Genomic DNA, 24,560 nt, shown 5'->3' on the forward strand with positions numbered 1-24,560 from the left:
CCGTCCCCTGCACACTTTCAAATGTTTGGATTAATCCAATACAGTTGTTCAAATTGAGTTATACGTATTGTACCTATTTTTGTTTCTAACAAATATGGTCAGACACAGAAATGTGAGATAAAAAATATACATTTATAGCCAAGCTATATTATTTTCAACAATAATTATAGTTCAGAGACAGATTATTTACAGTGCATAGAAACAAAATGGAATCAATAGATGAAGCTCAAATTGAGAAAAAATTGAGTCCAAATTAAGTGATGACGCGTTTCGAGGAAGTTCTCCTCTTCTTCAAAAGGCCAAACTTGAACTCTTAACGTAAAAGGAAAAACACAAATTCAGTAAAGAAAATATTGTAGACACAATTCATAACATATTCAATTTTACAATTTAGAAAATGTAGTGACATTTGTTGTAACATGCCATAATATGCATTGTAATACATGCAAAATTATAAGGTGAATTATGTGGTCCATGTTTGAGAGAGAAACTGAAGGTCAATTGATACACCCCTTCCTGTAAAATAGACTGTAAAACATACAACATATTATAGTTCAGTGGAATGATCCCTCTAATGGGACTTGTCAAGTGGATGGTGAAACATAAGCTAAAGTGAATTTATAGGGAAAAAAGTTAGTAGTTCCTAAGCTCAATCGATCTAGTGGGGAAGTAATGCGAAAGTCGTTACCTTTGTGAGTGGAAAGTGCCGGAAACAAAGAATCCGACGGTGCAGGAAAAATAAGTAGATAGACTGTCTTCGTAGAACAGTTCCTAGAGACACGGCCAATTCCCAAAAGGATACTAGAAATCTGTAAATAACAGAGGCTGATCAGTGTCAAGTTCAATGTTCAAAAGAAACAGACATTAGTATGAAAAAAATCGAATAACATACCTAACCAAAATGTGGATGACGGTAAATAGTCAAAAGAGGAACCCACGTAAGGTGTGGACCTCAAATATCCCGCTGTCGCTGCAGCAGTGCCTCAGAATGAACCCTTGGCTTCTCACCTGTATGTGTTACCGCCACCTTATGAAGATCAGGACCTCTTCCCTTTCCTTCCATGGAGGCACCCAAATACACCTTGATGCCAGCAGCACAGGAAAGAGGCAGTCAGAAAGCGAGAAACACCGGCCTGCGCGACCTTGTAGAAGAGGGAGCACCTTCCTCACAGGAAGAGGCAGAATGAGAAACCACATTGTTAATGGGGTGGCGGGAAGTTTGGAAAGTCCGCAGAACGATGATGCTTGGCGTAAGGCAGAGATCCAGGAGAACTCGGGACTCCCGAAGCTGGAGGAAGCAAAGCCAAACCAAGAGCAGCATGGCGACGTCCTGCCGAAGCAATGTCCAGAGCCTACCCAGCCTGAAAGGGAGAAACCGCAGAGAAGAACATGACCATGCACACCAAAGCCAAGTCTGAGATGCGAAACTGCGCCGGCCAGAGACCGCCACGCCCTTGATGGACTGTGCCGCTGAAAGAGAAGTACGCAACCTCATATCAAGAGCAAGTCACATGCCCACACAGGACTGCAAGACCAGTTATCCCATGAAAGGGTCTACAAACCGAGAAAAGAAAGGCTGAAAAAGCCATGAGCTCATGCTGGGCTGAATATCCGACTACCCCAGGAAAGGGTAAGCGAAGCACGCTACCAAACTAGGCTGAACCAGTCTGTAGCCCATGTTGGGCTGAGAGTAGGAGAAGCCCAGAAAGAAGTGAGCGAACCTACTACCTCAATAGCGCTGACTAGTGAGAAACTGGTTACCCCACGAGAAGGTGATCAAATGAATAAAGCAACCAGGGCTGGCCAGGCCTGCAGCCTACAGCAGGTTAAGAGTGAACAATTCAGAAATACCAAAGAGTGAACTTTGTTGCTGTTGTGAATACTGACCTATCCACGTCTGGAGGAGATTTCCTAGGAGCCGGAACACTTGGTTAAGACATTTGTGACAAATCCAAGTAATTCGTCCCTTCTCCCCAAGCGGGCACCACCCTTTTTGGGACTATTGAGCTGAGCCCGCTATGCAATACCCTCCTTATCTGACGAGGACCCTGTTACAACCAAAAAAAGGGTAGCTGAGAGTCATTTTTGTTTTGGAACATTGATACTCAACCAAGACCTGGAAGATGCCAGAAGAACTCTTTGGTGGGGACAGAAATCCAGCCACCACTAAATTACCAAAACAAGTAACCCTATCTTAAGCTCAAGCAGATTCTCTTTCCTTTCATTTTATAGTGGTAGGGCAGATAGTAGGTTAGAAGAGATTTGGACAGAGGACAGTGTTTACCTGAGAGACCTCCTGAAGAGAACCCGTTTGTTATTTTCTAGAGTAGGCACCACTTTATAGAAATACAATTAGAGGAGGTTTTCTTTAATTTCTTTAACAAACTCAATTGTTGAACCATGTCCGCTGGCCCATCTCCTATGTCTGATTTACCACACATTTTTATTACACCCGGAGAACGTTCAGACTGCCTAGAAATAACACTGGCAGGCCAACGTTTGATGTTACTGCTTGGTAGAGATAGCTCAAAGAGATCCCAGGAGTAATGTGTTTTGGGTGGGAGGGGGCAAGTGATGGGTGGGAATGGGCATAGGCATTACCATGACCATGTGCAGGTAAGTAACCAAACACCCACAGGCTCTCTGTGTCCCTCCTCTCATGGCATTTCCCTCCCAGCTAATACTCCAAGGCAATAGCTCCAGATTGTAGGTGGTTCAAGCACCACCTAACAGCAAAACTAAAATGAGGCTGTAATCCCATTCTGTGAATAACTTCGCATCCAGGGGCCTCCACTTTGCTGTCCCCCCTCCAACATATGCCTATTTTCACAGGTTTCCATATGTTGTTCATACAAGGCTCTATGCCAACGCACATACCTATTGTGCCTTTGATATGATATTTATAATGCGTTTAATAACCAGAGGTTTCTAAGCGCGGACCCGAGGATCGAACCTGTGGTGCGCTGTGTCGTCTTGCTTCCAAGGCGAGCATCATGTTGCCCCTAAACTAACCTCCCGAGACCCCCTGAAGGCCATTGTGTGGGTTTCGTTACCCAACAGGCCTGCTGCATCATAGTTTTCAAACATTGCCCCAAGGAAAGGGTGGCGACTGAGCCCTGTTATTTTGTTTTCATCAAGGCAAGAGTTTGGTGTGACAGGCAGGCAGACAAGACTCGGGCCACCTCAGTCCAAGTATCTGGCTCGAGCGCAAATCACATTTTAACCCAATGTCAGCCAAAAACCTGAAGCGGCCGTGCGTGGTGGCCAGGGAAAAATTATTTTAAAAAATGTGCCTTGCTGGGGTGAGCGGCACCTGCCTGGCATCCCGTCTTGCCCACAGCACAAACGTTGCCCCTGGGGGCTTTGTTTAATGTTGCACGTCTGTCCGACGTCTCATTGCGAACTGCTCCTCCAGATGGAAGGCAAGTTAGCAACAGGGCAATGCCCGAACCAAAAACGCAAAATGATATTTTGGGGCAGTTTTCTGGGTCTAAGTGGCCCACTTTTTTGGCCAATGCAGGCTAGTTTGATGAGTTGCGTACTATGGGGCTAGTAGTTTTGACCATTGGTGCTGAGTACATATTCTTTAAATTGCGCAATTTGCATCACATTTTATCAAAAAATTCCCCCTTGGGTACTCTTCAAACATTCTGTCACAAAAGGAATGAATAGCAATCTGCAACTGTCAGACACTTTTTGATTGTTATGCCCCAGCCCGACCCTGATTGTCGGTGACAAGTACTGCTGTGAAACAAACCTAACAATCGGATGGACACCGTTGTACTTGAAAGCCCCTCCCCACACGGCTTCACCCAATCTTTTGCATTGTAAGATTGGCAGAGGTAAATAAATAAACCCACATTTTAAAACAGTCAATGATGTCTGCTAGTTTCTCATGCCCCAAAACGGTTTTCTTTTTTGTGGCATGTTAAAAAAGGTTACAGTGCATTAGTTACCACAGAAACCTCTATGGTAAAAGGCCTGGTCACTCAAATCGAGATCAGAGTCTCTTCCTGATCACTTAGTTGTGATTGCTAATGTTTTCATAAATAAGTGCACATTCAAGAAAAACATATAGTTAGTGTGTTTGAAGTAAACTGTATTGTAAAATCATTCAGTTTTCCACAAAAAATTTAAGTAAGATGAATAACATCATTCATAGGTACAAGAAGTTGTATCTCCAAAGTTCATTTATGCAGAACTATAACTTGCAAGGAAAAAAGTAAATATAATAGAGCAAAATCTCTGAATTTTTCGTCTGTTTGAAAATTCATAACAATATACAATCACATATTTATAGATACTACGCGTTTCGGGGTTTCTGTGACCCCTTCTTCAGGTGTAAATGTTGATTGCATTTCTTCACATTCTAAAAAAAAATTGAAAAAAGACAAAATCACTACACTGTCTCATTTACCATGTGAACACCCATGTATTGAAAAGGGCAAAAAGGGACTTACTTGACTATACTTAGTAAGTACAAGGTCAATCTGCAACTTCTGAGCTTTAAAGGGCACTTGGTGCAATTGGAAAGGTGATATTCTCCTGTGCAGATATTAGTCATTTGTAGCTTGAAAAACAACCATCACTTTCATTTCCCAAAATCCTGGAGGAGTGCTAGATCCAATCTGAAATACACAGAAGCAGAAAAGCCTGCCATCAGACTGACGTTTTTAAGAACACTGACAATCGAACGGTCAGTTACTAAAGTCTAATATGGTCCCAATACTCTAAAGTCTAAATGAAAAAAGTACCTACCTTTTCATGAAATTCGTAGAGCATGATGCGGGAACGGGAAGGCGGCTGTTGATCCAGCTTCCCGTCCTGCATTGCATTTAGATTTATTTGCATCATGTGTCACGTGATCGCACACAGATCACGTGATCACTTTGAACGTTTCATTTCCAAATGGGCGTAGATTTCATTCAAGTAGTTGCGGACGTGTAACACGTGATAAATTATGTTTGGCAAGCGTTTTCAATACAGGTAAGGTTCTAAATTTAACCTGTTTAACAAGATTTAACCTCGCGGGGAATGGCCTCAATGCTGTCAAAAGACAACAACTGGTCACGGACGCGACAGTCACCTGATCACTCTTAGCCTTTACCATTGGATAACCTCAAAGGCTACCTGGTAGCTCCACTTCAGAATCCATGCTGTGATCAATAAGTATGGTGCACACTACTTGTTGATGATTAAATAAAGCAAACTGGTGTCCTTGATGGAACACTCACATCAATCAAACAACATACTCAGATAGAGTGTTTATACTATAAGATTACACTTAAGGGCCTTATAATAAAATTCCTCCATTAACAGATGGTAACTAATAATATTTGTGAACGTAGAAATCTAAAAAACACTGCCATACAGTCCCATGTGTAATTGCTCACAGTCGAATAGTGATGCCAAAAATGAGTATGGTATGGGAATTTATTTAAGAATTTCAACCGGTTAGTCAAATAATTAGCACTGATTGCCTACAATGCCATGGGTGTTCATCTGGAAATGTAAGTAAATTCATTAAATAACCGAGTCATTCTATATTACTAATGCACAGAACCCTCAATTGGAAAAGAATAAAAGAATATATTTCAAAATGGCCAAAAATTATAATGATTAAACAAAAACATCCAGAAGGAAAATGAGCCAACAAAAAACAGAATTTAAATACATTCAGATACAACATGTTAGATAAAAATCATTGTTTATGCCTTTTGGCTCAAGAGAGTCAAATCTTTCAATCCACTCAATGGGCCTCATTACGACCCTCCTGCTCTCGGATTGAAGGGGGCTGGTACAGCACCGACCCCCTTCATTCCGGGAGTGCTGATTACAAACATCCCATCGCGGGACCCGGATCGCATGCCTGGTAAAACCAGGCGCGCTTTCCGGGTCCCGTGAGGGGAAGAGGGAGGCAATAACGGGCCAGATGTAATCTGCCCGTTATTACCTCCCTCCCCATTCCCATTGAGCCCTATGGGTGCTCAAATGGGAATGGGGAAGGGTTCCTGCAAGGAGGAATTACCGGGTCCTCCTATCTCGGAGTAACCCGGTAAATCCCGATTGCAGGAACCCGGTAATGGAGCCCGGAACGGTGGCAGCCATGGAGCTAATAGCTCCATGGCTACCGCCGTTCTCGTAATGAGGCCCTATGTCTTTTTGTCTTAGTAACAACTGCATGTCACCTCCTCTCTTAGGACATTTCACATGTTCAAGAATCAAACATTTTATTTGGGCTACAGAATGTTTTTTTAAAATATTGTGCCACTGGTGAATGGACTGAACACAATTGGATGTTAGATTTGTGTTCAGTCCGTCTCAGCTTGGCCTTCCTTGTTGGGAGTCCTACATAAAATAGTCTGCATGGACATTTGATTCCATAGATCACATTGCTTGTATTGCATGTACTTGTGCGTTTCAATACGATTCTTTTACCTGTATAAGGGTGATTGATAGTAGGACCATTGATAACATTATGACAATGTTGACAATTGTTACAGGCTAAGGTGCCTCTAAACGGATTTGTGCATGCTGTGGAAGATTGATAATCCGCTCTAATGAGAAAATCTGTAATGGATTTGCTTTTTCTATATGCAAATGTTGGTTCAGTTGCAAACAGGTGGGCTAGTAATGGATCCTTTTTGAGCATTTGCCAATTATTTTTGATGATTTTTTTAATTTTGTAACTCTGTTGAGAATATGTAGTCACATAAACAAGGAATTCTGAGTCTGTTTTAATGGATGCTCCAAAGATTGAGCTCTCGAGATGGTTGAAGCTTTAGTCAAAGCTGTACACAATAGTTCTTGTGAATAAACTCTTTTAAATAATTTCTCTTGCAGTTTATGTGATTGACTCTCAAATTCTAATGGTTCTAAAATGATTCTACGATAACGTAAGAATTGGCTGTAGGGTATGCGTTGGACAGTAGTCATGGGATGGAAACTTGATGCCATAAAGATACTATTTCTGTCAGTTGGTTTGTTGTATATGGTGGTATGCAGGTGGTTTTCTTTGATATAAATTTCCACGTCGCGAAACTGAATCTGATTTCTATTTGTTTGAGTAGTAAATTTGATTCTAGGTGCCAGTTGGTTCATGTATGTAAAAAATTCAAGTAGACTTTGATGGGAACCCCTCCAGATGCCAAAAATGTCATCAATGTATCTATAAAAGCATCTCAAAGGCATCAGATATTCTTCATTATTGAGTACTGATGTTTGCTCAACATATGCCATATATGTGTTGGCATATCCGGGTGCCATAACTGCCCCCATGGATTTTCCGGAGATTTGTATGAAGTATCTATCTTCAAACCGAAAAAGTTGTTATTTAGAACTAATTTCAGCAGACTCAATATACATAAACTATTTGCCCTGCAGTCTCCTGAGAGGAGAGTAATAACCATTCCATTGCTTCCATTCCAGCTTTGTGTGTGATGTTAGTGTATAAACTGCAGACGTCCATTGTGAACAGAGTATCAGTGGTTTCATCAAAATCTACATCCTTGATCTTCAATAGAAAGTCTGTAGTATCTTTAAGATATGTTGTAGTTCTTTGTACTAAAGGTTGGATGGCTATGTCGATATACTGGGCTAACAGTTCTAGAAGGCTGTCAGTTGCTGCTATAATCGGCCTTCCAGGAGGATCAAAGAGACTCTTGTGTACTTTAGGTAAGACATAGAGAACCAGCATTATTGGACAAGTTTTGGTTAAGAATAATCTGGTTTTGTCGGAGATCCATTCTTGTGTTACTGCTTCTTCCAGGAATTCATTAATCAGAGTCCTTACACGATCTGTAGGGTCAAAAAGAACTTATAAATATGTGTCTTGGTCTCTTAATTGTCGTTCTACTTCCGCTTTGTACTTTGGTCGGTCCATTATTACCAGGGCACCGCCCTTGTCAGCTGGCTTCAATATGATGTCTTAATTTTGCCAATGGTTGTCTAATAGGTGATTTTCATGTTTGGAAAAGTTACTCCTGGTGTTTTTACGTTTAAAAGAGATAGCCTTAAAAAAGGTTTTCACTGTATGCTTAATAAGAAGCTGCATGTGCTTGTCAAGCACTGACTACAAACAGGTGATATTCCCATGCAACAATGTTGTTGTTCATATTTAAGGCTTGAAAGCACAGTTGCAGAACCAAGAGGAGACTTTAAGGCTGAAATGGTTTTTCAATCAAGGTAGGGAAAACAAAGCTACAGTCATACTCTTTTTGCATAACATAAGGGTTTATATATTTGTAAATTGGTTGATAATTGTCAGGCTGGCATATAATGTGATTTGTGCATTTTTCAAGTAATCCTGAAACTGTATGTATCTAGGTTTCTTTTTGGTATATATTACCTCCGTCGATGCATATCACAGCAAAAATAAAACTGTTTTAAACATTTTTCTTAAGTCCTGTGGTGCAGGGCTGTCTTACTGCACCAGACCTAACACCCTGAGAGCTTTTTTTAAATTTAAAAACCCGTCCCGGTTTTAGGAAAGGGTTGGTGACAATTGCAGAGATGCACTAAATCTAGGTGCCATCCATTGATAATAAACAGTTTCTTGCTTTCAGTTGTCACATTTGTCTCTTCCACCCAGGAGAGGCCGAACCCCCAACATTTCTATTCACTGCCTGCCTGCATTTTCTGATTGCACCATAGGAGTATACAAGAAATACTCCTTGCAAAGCTTGTAATAACAAACAAAGCAAAAGCTCTATTGTTTCTCACATGCTTAGTGTAGCTCTGCCGTTTATATGGAAGTATAAAAGTGCTGGAATTATTTTTTTAATGTGCATCCTAATCTGTAGGGCAGAGAGCGGGAGGGTACTGAGGCTGTGGGGGGTTGAATGGGATGGCAGCGCTAGTCCTACTTTTATTTTTGTGGTCTGTTCCAGATTTTTATTTTCTAAATCTGGTCACCCTAGTTATTTGACCTTAGAAACCAGAAGACGATACACAGAATCGATTTCATAACATAATATGCTGCGCCTGTTAGCTCTGCTCTGTCTTTAGTTCTGCCAAGTAATTGTCATTTGTTTTTACAGACACTCTTAGAAATATTAACACTGAGTAAATGCACGTTTAGCCCCCAAGCCTGCATCCAGGAGTGGCTGACCCAGTATTCCTCTCTCTGCTGGACCCAGGAAAACAGCGAATCACTGGTCTTCTTACTTGTTATGGGGCAAAATTAGATAAAGCAGTGCAAACACTGAAAATTGGATGTTCATTCATGGATCACAGTTAGAATTGAGCAACACAATGAAAAACACATTCATTTAAGACCCATCCAGTGGGCCATTGGGCGCTATATACATACAAAACACTTTATCAGTCCAGGAAGGGTGGAAGGGTTCTGATCCAGTCCTTGGCGAAGTTCTTACTTGGCTTTGCTCAATGTTCATCCAACATCTTGATGTCCAGTTCTCTGTGAAGGTCAGCTGTCCTTGTGAAGATTGGAGCTCCAGACGATATCCGCAGGGCCTTGTTCTGGACTATCTGAAGACTCTTCCGGTGTCGTTCATGGCAGGTCATCCATGCTGGGGAGGCATACATCAGGGTAGGTCTGATGATCGCCTTGTAGACATTGATCTTTGTCCAGAGGGGTATGGACTTGGTCTTCAGGAGTGGGTACAGTGCTGCCATCTTTCCTTTTGCCTTCTGCTGAGTATTCTCGATATGGCTTCCCCAGTTGAGTTTGCTGTCCAGGGTCACACCGAGGTAGCGACTGGTGCTCTCCCACTTGATGGTCTCCCCGTTGAGGCGGATGTGCAGGTGCTCCTTGATCTACTTTCTGGAGAACAGCGTTGCAGATGTCTTGCTGGTGTTGAGTTCTATCCGCCAGTCGCTGTATCACGTTGAGTATCCAATGAAGCTTGCAGGCTCTTCGCCACTTCCTTTTCGCTGAATGGCTGGGAGATGACTGCAACATCATCTGCATACAGCGCCAGGTCGGTCTTGTGGAGATCTGTCGGGATGTCGTTGGTGAAGATGTTGAACAGGAAGGGGTCCTGTGCGGCCCTTTTACTACCCAGATGACATCACGTGTCACTGCACACGTGATACTGCAAGAGCCTAGGGGGTAGAGGGTTAAGCCATAACATCAATCAGCAACGACAAGCTTTTCATGGAAATGGAGATAGGAGCAAAGGGAAGAAAATAACTATTCAACTGACGCTTGCCTAAATTCCACATTCACATCACAGTTTCAGGCCAAACTAAAACTGTTTTTTCTCCAAAAGATTCCCCTGAGATTGTATGTATGTATGAAAAGTGGTATTGTTTAGACTTGCTATTTTCATTTTGAGCCCACTACACCAGGTAGGCCTGTCTTTTGGAAGACTCCATGACCGCCCTTTCACAATTACCTTGCAGGCATACACACTTCTGACCCTAAACAAAAGAGGGGTGCAAAGAAATGAAAAGTAAGCACTTGCGACTGATTCAAAGCATAAAAAGCATGGTAAGCCCATGGCCTAACCCGTCGTCATCCATGACAGACGAATGATTATGCGCGAATAGCGGCGGTTTGTCGGCTACCATTAAGCAGAGCAGCTCCCTTTCATCCGCAGAGTTCCCTCCTGCAAGAATGCCCCTCGGTTTATGCCAGTATGTGCCGGCACGGCGCCTGCCACCTGGAAAGGATCACGGCGCCTCTCCTGACACGCCTGCGCTCTCAGAAGGTGTAACAAATCCCGCGTTACAGAAGTATGTGTGATATCTGATCAGGGAGAGATTTAGGGCCTGTTACAGTCCTGGAATGTGCTGCATTCACTGCTGCTGCCCCGGATCTGATGGGTTTCTTTTCCTGTGCATTTATAACCGCCCCCAAAGCCCCACCGTTCCCTCAGCATAAACATGATTTAGGATATCGGAGCATAGGCGTGATAATTCCTTCTCTTTTATATTGCAATAACTCTCCTCAGAACTCGCATAGCAGATGTTACCTTGACAACGTCCACCATGCGGCCCCTCTGAAGGTGAAGCGGGGCAATGGCAGGGACAGGCCTTTCTGGGACTTGCCGGCCCAAATGCAAAGCTACAAAGAGCAAGGTGCAAACTGCCATTGGCTACAAAGCTTGGGCTGGCTGAGGGTGTCACGCATGGCATGGGGCAGCTTGTCGGCCATGGCACTGGGCGTTAATTGTCAGGCTTAACAACAGCGCTGCGCCTCTTTTAGGTTGATGGGCTTGAGGCAGCATCACTCCTATTCAGAACTCCTAGTGACAAACCATAGTCCGGAAGTGCTCTAAAGTGGACACGCCCTTATTGGTTCCGGGTGAAAGGATTCAGGTGCGTGCACCCCCATGTTGTTGACCTTATCAGATGTGCCATCTGGTTCCGTGCCATCAGTCACCATCATCCAGGCTTGGGATGATGTAAGCCAACAGCACGTTTTCTGCTGCCATCTGCAAGAACATATCTGTGATGAAGTAGTGAAGCAGTATGTCCCAAACTGCAAAGTGATGTTGGCTAAAAAGCCATGGTTGGATAAAGGTGGCTGTGATGGCATGGATAAGGGGACACATCTCCAACTGTGAGCCCTTTAGTGTCTAATGGTGATTGACAGCCCACATCCTTCATGCCCATGCACACACCAGACAAAGCTCATTCAGCCTCTGTGTAGGCAGGGGCATGACTTTAAGCAGCTGCCAGGCAGACCTCATACAGCCATAGAAGGATGCCTTATTATTAGGAATATCATTTATTGGGCTTGGAGTGCTTTAGAAGTCATAGAGGGAAGTACACAGTGAGCAAAGCAGATTGCAAGGGATCAATCGAAGTGAGCGGGTCGCTAACAACGGGGGTAGGGGATCGCAAGGGATCTACAAACAAACAGGGAGAAGATTGACCAGTCTCGATTTCTCAGTTTAGGTGGGGAGTGCAGTGGAGGGGTGTGGGCGTAAGGGTGTGGACCTACTTGTTAAGGTGAAGGCATTCGTTGAAGAGCAGGGTTTTGAGCTTCTTTCTGAAATGTAGAAGCAAGGCTGGTGTTGAGGGGGAGAAGGTTCCAGATTATGGAAGCATAGACAGAGAAGGTCTGTCTTCTGATTATTTCCTCCCTGCACCGTCAGAGTTCAAATCTGCATGTGTCCTGGCTTCTGGTTGACCGTAGGCCTCCTGAGATGCTGGGCTTCTCAGCGAGGTAGCTTGAAGACTTATAGATGATGCTGCAGGAGTTGAAGGTGAGACGTGTTTGTGGCAGTAGCCAGTTCATTTCAATGAGGGTCGGGGTGTTGTGGTTGAATTTGCAGAGTCCTTTGATGAGTCATGCTGCAGCATGTGAGACATATCTCAGGGGTGCCAGGGTGGTCTCCGAAAGACCTTCTACAAGGGCATTGGCACCATCCAGGTGGGAGGGGAGCAAGGCTTGGGCAGCAGATCTGAAGTTGTTTTCAGGGATCAAGGGCTTGATTTTCCTCCATAGGGACATTTTCTACTAATCCGTTTGCGTCTTTGAGCTAAGTGTGCTCATTGGAAGAAAGGTGTCTGTTGATGTAGAACCCATGGGACGTGGCACAGGTGGTCAGTTGGGGTGCAAAACCCTCAACGTTTATAACGGGGAGCCAGATCTGGATGTCAGGGTGTTCGGCATTGTTGGTCAGCAATAGGAATTCGGTATGGAGAGATTGAGCTTCACTTTAACACTGGGCATGCAGGACTGGATCTATATGAGGCAGGCCTGGAGACTGTGGATCACTTCAAAGGAGGAGATTTTTCATTTATTAGAATTTTAGGTTCGTGCTGTCCCTACCCAGAGTGTCTTGGAGTGCCTTACATGGTTCAAATATTGAAACAGTGCGAGTTGTAAAAAGAAGTTACAACATGTTTTTATGAAAGGAAGGGAATATTGTGAAGTAGAGCTATGTGTCATCTGCCTTTTTAAAGATCTTAACCTGTGTAACCTGTGCCAAGCACAAGTCCTAGCCTGCTACTCTCCCCCTGTGTACCAAAGGCACTGCTAAAGACTGATGCCCAGTTGCAGGGCCGTCTGGGCTCCTAAAGCCAACGTGAAGGCCAGGATCCTGCCACGCGGCTTAGCCATGTATCCTATGCCAGCCAAAGCTCTGGTTGCCAGATAAGGATTTGTACCAATAGAGGCAGTGCTAATGCCCTGATCAGCCGTAACCCTGTGACAACCATAGCTCTTACATCACCACACTATTCTGAATAACATCACCAAATTATGCAACAGCTGCATAATCATAGCCCTTGACACCCGCATCCCCTTGTACTCCGCATCTGACCCGAGTGTGCACTGAAATATCCCATAGCTGTACCTGATTGAAATCATTTGAGGAAGGCCTGGACGCACTACATTGAAAGTGGCCTGGTGGCCGGCCAAACCTTTTTGGAGTGGTTTGTCCTATACCACGAGTGTACAAGACGTTTTTCCCGCAGTTGAATGCCATGTCTAACTCACAACAAGCTTCCCGATCTCTCACAATAATTTTGGGTTGCATCCTGTTTTTTTTTCTCCAGCTGCTTCCTTCCAATAATGGCAGATTTTTGCGTTTGTTCAGCTAATACGAGCCCTCAAATCCCTTAGTGGAAGTTGGAGTGTATGACAAGTTTTTCTCGCAGTTCAATGCCACGTCGCACTCACAAATAGGCTTGCAGTCTCTCACAATCGTGGGTTGAATCCTGGGTTTATTTGTTAGGTTCCTCCTTCTTTTCGGGCAAATTCCCGGAGTTTGTTCAGCCCATATGAGCCCTCAAATGCCTTCATGGAAGTTTGAGCCTGTATTGAAGGCCGAGATCACTTCGTGTTCCTTTTTGGCTGTTGCTAGGCTGTGTGGGAAACAGTAGGTAGGGCATGCTCATACTTAGAATGTTTTTGAAAAGCTTTTTCAATGATTTGAGCAGAGGTTTGAGGAGTTTTGTAGAAAGGAGTTAGGTGATTTTGTTTGGCTGGTGTGTTGGTTTCTGTGTGTTTTGTGCTGCCAATTTTTGTGCACCTTTGATTTAGTGCTTAGCCAGTGTGTTGGTAATTCCCCCCCTCAAAATAAAATCGTTGTTCCTTCCCTCTTGTAACATTCCCCTTTCTTTCCTCTATTAAACCTTTAAAAAGCCAAATAAATGTCCCCAACACATCCACAAAAACACAAAAAGTGAGCCCGTCACCAATTTCCCACTGCATGCTTGCTGTTGCCGATTAGAGATTGTAGAGATTGGGATTAGTTGACTTGTTCTTCAGTGTTTTTGAATTTTGGGGGCATTTTCACACTTTTGGAATCTCAGGGTGTGTTTAACTTCTCCCTGTTCCCTCATTTGTGGTTCTCCCATGGCACGGCTGAGGCGCGGGCCAGGGAAGGGACAAGAAGGTAGGACCAGAGGAGGACTAGCTGCATTTCTCCTCATGTTAGGAGGTGAATGTCCCCATGTTAGAGGAGATAGGGAGAGCCGCGTGTGATTTGTGATGTCAGTTTTCAGTTTTTGCAATCCTCTGTTTTGGCTGGGGAGCCTGCTGAGATATTAGAGGGGGTCTCAGAACAAGAGTGGGAGGAGAGGCAGACAGAGCCTCAGAGGGAGGACCAACCTTTCAAGGTGCTGCAGCAGGTGGTAGAACTAGCTGAGGAGGGAAGAGGAGAAGGGCAAGGATGAGGAGTTGGTGAAAGAGGAGTCTCACCCTGTGCCTGCTGTTGTGGAGGAGGCAAGTCAGGAACAGGAGGAGTACCTGTGGGTAAAGGATGAAGTGGGGGCAGAAAGGAAATGGCAAGGGAGGCACCTTGGGGATGATGGCCATGAGGAACAATGTTTTCCAAGCGGCACAAAAACATTTACTAGGTAAACAAGTCTGCTGCCCACGCTGAGCCCACTAAATACTCAGCTACCACCCCTACCCTGCCTCCCCCAGCGGCGGTGAAGAGGCAGTGGGCCTCAGTACATGCCAGGGTGCAGCATGGCCATGACATCGGGACTGCGTTACCAAACCCTGCATCTGTTCAGACTGCCCAATCGGTGTCTGTGGCAGCAGCAGCAACTGCGTCCATCACCAAGCCTGTGTTGCGGGCGCCTCCCCAACAAGCAGTTTTGGCTGATGCTTCACTGGCAGCATCCACTTTTAGCAGAACCTCCAGGACTATCTAATGGGGCATGCTGGAATGTAGTGCCTGCCTTCCAGGGAGTCAGTAAGTCGGATAGAGCTGGACCATTCAATCGTGCTTGCCAACATAAGATGGCATATCGAGCACCACCATCCTTCCCAACTGTAGGTTGTTGTGCAGGGGAGGGGAGGAATGAGACCGTCATGGGGGAGAGAAAAGTCTCACGTGGAGACTCCCCACCTTCAAAAGTGGAACTTTACTGTGGGAAGCTGAAGAACATTAGTGTGCAGAAACACTCTGGGGAGACCTTAACACTTTAATGAGTGGCTACTCTCTGTGGGAGAGCTTGTGAACTCTAGTAGGTTACTGCACCCTGTGTGAGAGCATGAGATGTTGTTAAGTGAGCGGGTGCACCCTGCACAACTTTAGAGAGCCTCAGAACTTTAGTGAGCGATTGTGTCCTGTGAGAGAGCCCAAGAACAGTTGACAAGTGGTGCTTTTGTGATCATTACAGTAGTAGGAAAACTAAAACATTTCTGCAGTGGCATTTGTAAGGCAGCAGCTTATCAGTCATTCTCAGTCACTACTACAGCTATCTCTTTAACAACTGCGCAAGCAATGAAATACTCCTGCGAATAAATCATCATTATAAACCAAGCTGATGTGTTGGCTATGGGTCGATGTCATACCACAGTCTTCTGAAATTAAATGACTGTCCATTTTTAGAAAATTTCCTGTGGCACTGTGTGGCCTCTCCTGTGGTTCAAGAACATAGCCAGAGCCTCCGTACAAACTCTTGCAGACTGTACACTTGCGGGGGGCTTCTAAGCGATTCAATAGCAACTTGCACAAGTGCTGCTGGCCAGATGCACCACTTACTGTATTCCCAAAGGTCAACACATATCTGTCCATAGAAGAACCGTCAACTGGCTGGCCATCAATGACTGCATGAAATTCAAAACTCTGAACATTACACACAACTGTCTGAACAACAAAGCACCTGTATACCTCACAGAAGAATTCACCAAGTACACGACCGAACGACCCATTAGAAAGGCCCTCTCAAACACCATCAAAATCCCCAACTTTAAACTGAAAAGAACGGGTGGGTCCAGCTTCCCAGTTCTAGCAGCCCAGCTCTGGAACTCCATCCCAGATGCACTCAGAGCCACCCCCTCCTTCCACGCATTCAAAGCCAACGTCAAACTCTGGCTTCACACCAACGATTGCTAAATGCCTCAATTGTGCCCAATACTCTGTACATCTACTGTAAATTTCCCTGAAACTGTTACATATCTGCACATGTACTGTAGATTTCCTGAAACTGTTACAGATCATGTAAGTCAAGAAACTGCGTGACATATGATCCTGTAACATAAAAACTGCGTGATATATGATCCTATAACATAAGAAATGTAACATATTTATGTACCTGTAAGCCAAGTTTTTATTTCTGCAAGCGCCCAGTTGCTTAACGGCCAGGTGTGCTCTACAAATAAATAAACAATACAACAAAACAATACTGTACCAATATTTTACTTGGTCATCAACCCTGCCCTTTGGTGAAGAGTTCAATAGCTAGGCAACTGTGTTGCTTATGGTCTTCTGCCTGTCCTTGTTGATGATCCATCTGTATTCAACATGCCCAGGTAACTGATAACAGCATCACACAGCATCTCCATCTTACCACAGCCTCAGTATCTGTGCTGTCATTCTCCTCCTCCCAAGTATCACTACTTTGCAGCAACAACAAATGTTCCATCTAGACTGTTGAGTCATAATCTTAGGGCCTCATTATAAGGTTGCCGGTCCGGAAACGGTACCGGTAAGCTTGCCGGTACTGTTGTTTCCAGACTGGCAAACTACAAGTTCTGCAAGCGGGTGTCTTTTTTCGCCCACCAGGTCTGACCTGGCAGAAGGAACGGCACCCGCTTGCAGACCTTGACGGATGCACCGGCACCATTGATGAATGGTGCCGGTGCATCCGTCCTCCCCATTCCCATTGAGTCTAATGGGAATGGGGAGTATTTTTTTCCGGTGCCCGGCAATGGGCAAATACCGGGTCCGCCGGGCCTGTAATGCTTCGGTTATTGCCCATTGCGTGCGCCAGAAAAAAAATGACTCCGGCACGGCTACTGCTGGACTCATAATGAGGCCCTTTGTCTTGATCATCATCAATCTCATTGTCATTTTTGACTGACTGATCAGTGGAGAGGATAGTGGATATAGAAACCTTGAATGTTTCAACACCTGCTGCTTTTCTACTTCACTGTATGTTGTTGTGCCATGATTTTCGATAGATAAGATCTGCACTCCTCCCCTTCTACCTCTGAGATGGTTGTTGAAGCTGGCAGTGCAACCTCCTGTAGGTATTGGTGGATGTTCCTCATCATGGTGCAATATGCATTTATTTGTACTGGCGTTGGTACTCCAGGGCACCTCAGGACTTGGGTGTGAGTTGGATCATACCTTCAATTGACCATGTGTAATTCTGTCCCTCCCATTGCACGCAGCAAGTGCTGCTGCAGAAGTGAAAAGACCACACACAGCATTCCTCCCCCTGCCTCTGCTCATGTGGGTGCTGACATGTTGCCCGGAAGTGCCATTCCCTGGCTGATGTTTCACCTGCCTTCCCAAATCCCTGCTGGACCTCCCACCAAAACGGGGCAAGTGTGACATGCGACATTCCCACAAGCTTCCCTCAGGGATTTCCAGCTCCTCCACTCAGGTGTCACCTGATGGCACTTGTCCACAGTCATCAAGAGACAATGACTGTTGCGTTTCCCACCTTCCCGAATCCCACTGCTCTTCCTAACAAAGTCATGTAAGCTGCCCTCTGTTATTCCCACAGTCTGCTCTTGGTGAATCCCGGCTCCTCCTGCTCCTCCTCTCAAGTGTCACCCAATGGCATGTGTTGCATCCACCACTCACTTAAAGAGATGTACACTGACTGGTGTGTCACTCAGCACCCTGAATCTCTGCGGCTGCTCCCACCAAAATCAGGCAAGTGTGACTGACCCACAAGCTGACCTCTGGGATTCCTAACTCCTCCTGCTCCTCCTGACAGGTTCTACTGGAAGGCTCACTTACTTCAAGAACGGATACTGCTGATGCATCACCTAGCTCCCTGAATCACTGCTGCTCCTCCTTCCGAAGTCATGTGAGCATTACTCTCCCACTAGATGCACTCATGGATTCCCAGATCCTCCTGCTTTTCCACCCAGGTGTCACCTAAGGGCATGTGTCATGTCCACTAACTTCAAGAGTTGCACATAAGACTGGTGCATAACCTGCCTTCACAGATCCCTATTACTTCTCCCTCCAAAAGTATACAAGTGTAACGCTCCACAAGGTGCCCTCTGAGAAATCAAGAGTCGTGTGCATGTGTCACTTGCGCTCCCCCCATGCTGCACTCCCTCACAGGAACTTCCCCTCCCTAACTCAACCTGGATGCCACTTGTGTTGTTCGCCCACTTAAAATCTCTGCATAAGCCAAACCTATCCCAAATCAGACTCTCAGAGTCCCCAACCAATCACTAACTCTCCCCTACCTTCTGCCGACTCACCTACTCAAACAGTTTAGTCACCCTTTCCTAAATTTTCCAAGCCTGTCACCAGCGATTTCCTTCTGCCTGCCTGAAAGTTGCTTAGACTGAAAAGGAGCTCCAACCATGTGTTCCTCTTTAAGCCATATGGTCAAACTCCGAACAAACCTTCAAAAAAGTTCGACCTGGTCGAACCACCTGAAATTGAGATAATTTGAGGTTCTAGGACTAAAGCTTGCACAGGCCTGCATCTATGTATGAGATTCGCACCATGAATTAATTGACCTGTCATGTTTGGGGTGTCGGGAGCGGGTCTGTGCGTGTATGCCATGCGAAGGAAGTGGGGCAGAACAAGGCTGCGCAAATGCAAACGTCTTGCAGGATCACCATTCCATATGTAGAGCAGAGAATATTCTGACAGATGAAATGAGCATCATACCCAGTGTGCATTGCACGCTCCAAAGGAATGCACATTTGAATTACTATCACAGTCATGTTCGATAAATTGGTGGTCATTGTTATGTTCCCAAAATGCACTCTGTTTTTATGCAAAGCCGCCATCATTATATATTCAGAGCACCCACATTATTGGTCTCGGGAGGATAGCTCAGGGGCAATGTGCTCACCTTGGAAGCAAGATCACACTTAGAAACCTCTGGGTGTCAAGCGCATTATAAGTAACCTATCATATCATTCGACATCTAGCTCCAGCCCTGCCTACACCACTGACAATCCAGCCCCCCTCTGCCCTCCGATGGCTCCCCTACCTGCTATCCCCTCCCCCACGCGCAAAGGAGTGGGAGTTCCTTCCCCCAGTATATTTTGACAATTCCCAGCACTGTGTGTGCCTTTATTGAGAGGTCTGTGCTAAGTGACACACTGTATTCATGGTGTCATGTTGTAAAATGCTCAGGCGTAGTTTGCGTGATAAAAAATGAATATCAATAAATGAATCATTCTCTGTTAACCTAAGTATCCATGGCATCCATACTGCAACGCGTGAGCTGTATTTAGCAGCCTGAAACAACAGCAATCAAATCACAACACAATTTCCAGACTCTGGAAAGAACCGGGCCCTCGAGCCGCCACTGTCACCCACACAGGCCTTTCAGAAGAGGCGGCCTATCATTCCAACATGGCGCTCGGGTTGAAAGATCAGCGCGCTCTTCGTTTGCGCACTCACAGGACTCACAATGTTCAGGAAGTTATGAGAATGTGAGAGCAAAGGTTGAGGTCAAGCCGTTGCCTTCACTAACTAATTCCAAAATGTGTGTCATCTTGCAAAGAGGCGTTAGGAAGTTCTAGGGAATTGTTGACATTTTCAGAAGGTCAAACCTCTGGACGCAGTGACCTTTGGGATGCTTATTACAATGAGCAGCCTGTCCAATGTTTAGAAACCCTCCGCGGGTCAGGTGCGGGACGGTGCTAAGTAGTTCCACCGCAGCTCTGAGAAATGACCCCCACCCACTATCTGCAGGCCTACAAGACTGCTAGCACATACTGACTTCCCCCGGAAGGGATCTCGGAAAGCTTTAGTGGCTTAGAAAGAGCACATGTGCACATTGCAAGCATGTGTATAAGCATTATGCATAGGTACATGTGTACATACAGTTCCTATTACACATGCAATAATATGCATGCATACAATACATAATGAACATATAAAATTCATGCAGTAGCTGTGTACGTCATCCTATACATATGTATAAACGGTGTATATACCTGTACACATACTATGGGCCCGATTCATGGAATTTATTACACGGTTGAAAGTGACTTTGCACTGCTGAAAAGTGACTTTGCACCGCCAACACAAACGCTGATTCATGGAACTGTGCAAAGTCTGCACAGTTACTTTTGCAGTACAAACTGAGCTTGCACTGTAAGAATCGTGCAACAAATGACATTAATCGGGCCCTATATATACATAGTTTGTGTGAGTGTATGTGTATATATGCTTGTGTGTGTATACATACCAAGTACATATAAAATACACATTGCAGACATTATATATATACACACACACGTCATAAGCACACACACACAAATGTATGCAGTGTACATAAAATGTGTCTCTTTTGGCAATGCCCCATATAGGGATTGCCGGATGTCCCACCCACAATGGACACATTAATGTAAGCCGGTTGGAGAGAGGCAGGATTCGTGGTGTTAAGCGACATGTTTATTATAAAAACATTCCTAATGCTAGCAGAAGTGCCTAAAAAATGAGGGAATAGCTTGTTTGTCACAATCTAATATCTCTGTCTGAGGTCAGCCTTCCGCGCCAAATGGAAGTGCCTCCCAAGGGAGCCTTATACACATGTATGTACTCAATTCATGGGTGGGGTGCGGTCGAACAGATACCTTGTGTCCCCTTTTTATACCATGGTGCTACATACTGCGGCAGTAGCAGCGCCGTTAAAGGCCCAGGAAAGATGGTCGGGGGCATTGGGCTCAGATTTGGTGGAGGAAACATGGCACAACATGTGTAAGTTAACTAAAGATGTGACCTTAAACTCAAACTTTAAGACCATACAATCTAAGATGCTGCAACTCCAGCGAAAATGAATGCGTTTAACGCAGGAGCAAATGCGAGATGTCATCGATGTAACATGATCAGTGCTGGTTATATGCATATGTCCCCCCAAATTAAGAGAATTCTGTTGTCATGTATGTGCTGAGTTATCCTTGATGGTGGGCGTGGAAGTTCCACAAGATCCTTTGTGGTGCCTGCTGGGTCCTTATGTTAAGATGCCGATAGTCAGATACAAATTCTTGTGCTTGGCCTTTCTGATAGGAAAACATGGCGATCTTGATGAGATGGATACCACAAAATCCTTCCACGGCGAAGCACCTATTATTGACTGATCATTCCTGGGCCAACAAATAATGAAGACACCTATATATCAATGGTGCCTTCAATCAGTCGACGGAGGAACACCTGCGAGGACTACCGTGGATATCCACGATCCAAAGAAGCTCCTTCCGCAGACGTGGAATCAGCACATACCGGTCATGTGACAGAAGGGCTAGACAATGTTGTCAAGCACCTTGATGTGTATGTATAAAGAATGTCAGCGCCTTTACTCACTAGCGGCAACGTGCACTATGTACTGTATCAGTCGCAACTGCCCGTGATGCAACCTGAAGTCAAGCTTTTAAAACACAAGTTAAAAAATAAAAACAAACTGTCTCTTTTTTTGTATAACAGCGAATATTTCACATTACAACCATCTCAGAGCAATTATTTCTAAAAATAGGGAGGGTAATAACAACAATTGAGCGAAGTTCTGTTGCGGGGCTATATAGTTCAATTGGTGCCCTTTTCGTGGTTTATTGGTACACTGGCCTCTGCAGGAGAAAGGGCTGGCAATGGTCAAGTAGCGCAGAGGGAGCAGTGCAAGGTTGCTTGCTTGTTTGGTTGATGTGAGCATATCGTAAGCAATCGGGCCCAGTGTGCGAGTCTCCTCCATCCTCAAGGAGCTATGCGGGCTACCCCTTCAAGCACGCATCATGTTCAAGACAGCCAGCAATCGATCACCTACGCAGTAGTTACAACCAAAAGTCCACCCTATCTGGCCAAGAAAGTCACCATCCTCGGAGGCCAGCTCACCACCCGAAGCTACAACATCGCAAGAGTGGGAATAAGGAACCGAAACAAGGGAAAAACGGGAAAGAGGCCTTTTCCTGCTGCACACCCCCTGGAAGAAGTTACCAACGATGAGTAGATTTGCCCTTTCCATCCTACACTTCAGGAAGGACCTAAAAACCCTCCTCATCAAAGGCCATCTCACCATCCGCTGATCGCTCCCCATACCCAGCCCATCTGCGTTTGCTACCCCCGCACCCTCCCTGTGAACCGTCAGGAGGTGTCCCCTTATGTATAGTGCTCTGATGCTAACCAGCTTGATTTGCACTGGATGTAATCACATGCATCCGTGCACACAAGCCTCTTAGTGCTTTTGCTGCATAATCTGTTTAGATGTGCACCCCCACTGGATACATATGGTATCCAGTCTATGGGCCTCATTCCGAGTATGGCGGTAAGGGATACCGGTCACCATTAACGAGACCGGTGCCTGTAATCCCTTACCGCCACATTCTGAGTTCCCTTTGCGCCTTCGTCCTTAACGCCTGCTTTTAGCAGGCGTTAAGGACGAGGGCACAAAGGGGCTTTTTAGCCAATAACGGTGACCGTAAAGTACGGTCACCGTTATTTGCAATTTCCCCATTCCCATTGAGTCCTATGGGGGCTCATTTGGGAATGGGGAAGAGCCCTGGGGAATGGGAAATTACTGCCCTGGTCAACCCGGAATAGGGCGGTAATTTCCCATTCCACCAGGGCAGTGCCGGTACGGGTCCGGTGCCGACCAAGGCGCTACTACCGCCATTGGTTAGCGCCGGACTCAGAATGAGGCCCCATGTCTATTGTGGTGTGTTACAGCATTGTGGTTGTGCGGGTGGTCTGTTGGCTAGTGTCATAGTTCCAAACGTGGATATGTCTGGTGATCCACGTCACAACATGTTTGCCTGGTCAGTGGCTTGGAGTGGTTTCGGTCACCATGCATCGTTTTGGTGTTTAGTGCTGTGGTGAGATGTGATGTAAGATATGAGGAGAACGAGCAAGCTTAGTAACTTAGTGCAGAGGTAAAGGACTGGTTGAGGATACAACTGTGGGAGGTAGTTGCGATGAGCGGGTTGAAAGTGCACAGAGACACGAGAGAGTGCCCTCCTCATCTGGCCTGGTGTAGAGTTGGCAGTAGCGGAACCCTGTCCGAAGACTTCCAGGCCTTTGTTTTCGATGGTACCCATGAATCAATCAAGGCCTTTTGCAAATGTGATCCATAAAGAGCAGGTGTTTGGGTGTTAAAGCATAAGTTTGTTCTCCTTTTTGCCAGTATTTTTAAGTCGCAGAGAAGAATTTCAAGTGGATCCTCCATCGGTTTAGGAGGAAATGAGGAATGGGGGGTCTTTTTTAATGTAAAATGAGCTTAATTTGGAGGCTGGTTTCATGTGTGTAATAATAGCCACTGCCTTCAATCATCAATTTTTCCAGTAAGATAGCTCAGTGAGTGAAGCATCCTTTAGAGTAGTTGGTGTGTAACCTACAGATCACAGGTGTAATTCCCAACACTGAGTGTTAAACTGCTTCTCCTTCCCAAAAGGATAACCTTAGTACATTAATAACCCATTTTGTCCGAACAGTTGAACTTGTGGTCAGTGATGTAGCCATGGACAATGTTATTATGTCTGTCTCTTGTTCCTGAGATTGTGGGGCATTCTTAGCTGCAGGATAAGACTGTCCAGGAAAAGATGCCTACAGAAAAAAAAACATACATTGACAAAGCTAATTCCTCATTTTGTAAATCCATTTGCCTGGCATCCACCATCTGCCGGCTTTTGCTATCATATGCCCAGGCATTGGTATCATTTGCTTTTGTAGTCACAACATATGAAAGATATTGCTATCACACATCACACCGTTTAATGCCATTATCTGCCCAGGAATTCAGAAGACTTCACGGTTGTGCCATAATAAGTGGAAATACTCACTCAATTGAATAGTATTTCTCTCAGATGCCCATAAACTCCAATCATTGGACACACATTGTGAAGCTGGAGGGAGAAGGTACATACATCTGTTCATGGCTGCAGCTTACTGCCACCCTTGTAACTGTAAAGGGGCACCCTGTTCCCCTGCCTCTGGAGCATGCCCAGCACAGAGAATGCCATGCTTTGTGTGTGTGTGTGCTACATATTATTTTGTATGATGATGGATATGCATGTGGCGGAACTATGCAAGCTGTCAGAACATGGGGGATGCCATCAGATAAAGACTTGCATCAGGGACTCAATAACTCTGACAGTGTCAGAGACCCCCCACTCATTCCAGACCCATAATAACGGTGGCTCTGACTTGCATACTCATAATTACCTAGTGTTGTCATTGCTTGTTGAAGCCAAACCCGATAAATCA

General features: G+C 45.1%; 1 protein-coding gene and 1 long non-coding RNA gene across 5 annotated transcripts in view; one reads left to right on the top strand and one right to left on the bottom strand.

Annotated features, from left to right (window-relative positions):
• The window catches only part of ABTB2 (ankyrin repeat and BTB domain containing 2), a 608,178-nt gene that overhangs the window by 441,057 nt on the left and 142,561 nt on the right, over positions 1–24,560 (top strand). The gene's annotated exons all lie outside the window — the stretch shown is intronic.
• The window catches only part of LOC138503562 (uncharacterized), a 156,813-nt gene continuing 132,364 nt past the window's right edge, over positions 112–24,560 (bottom strand). Inside the window, exons 2-4 of one of the 4 annotated variants that reach the window (XR_011279664.1) lie at positions 4,461–4,628; positions 1,009–4,369; positions 112–809 (exon numbers count right to left, since the gene is read on the bottom strand). This is a non-coding gene — a long non-coding RNA (uncharacterized lncRNA). Of the gene's footprint in view, positions 4,370–4,460; positions 4,629–4,758; positions 4,844–24,560 lie in introns of those variants that run through there. The other 3 variants (XR_011279663.1, XR_011279662.1, XR_011279661.1) reach the window with 3 other exon arrangements.

This window comes from Ambystoma mexicanum, chromosome 11 (assembly GCF_040938575.1).
Source record: "Ambystoma mexicanum isolate Mex_15411 chromosome 11, UKY_AmexF1_1, whole genome shotgun sequence".
NCBI lineage: Eukaryota > Metazoa > Chordata > Amphibia > Caudata > Ambystomatidae > Ambystoma > Ambystoma mexicanum.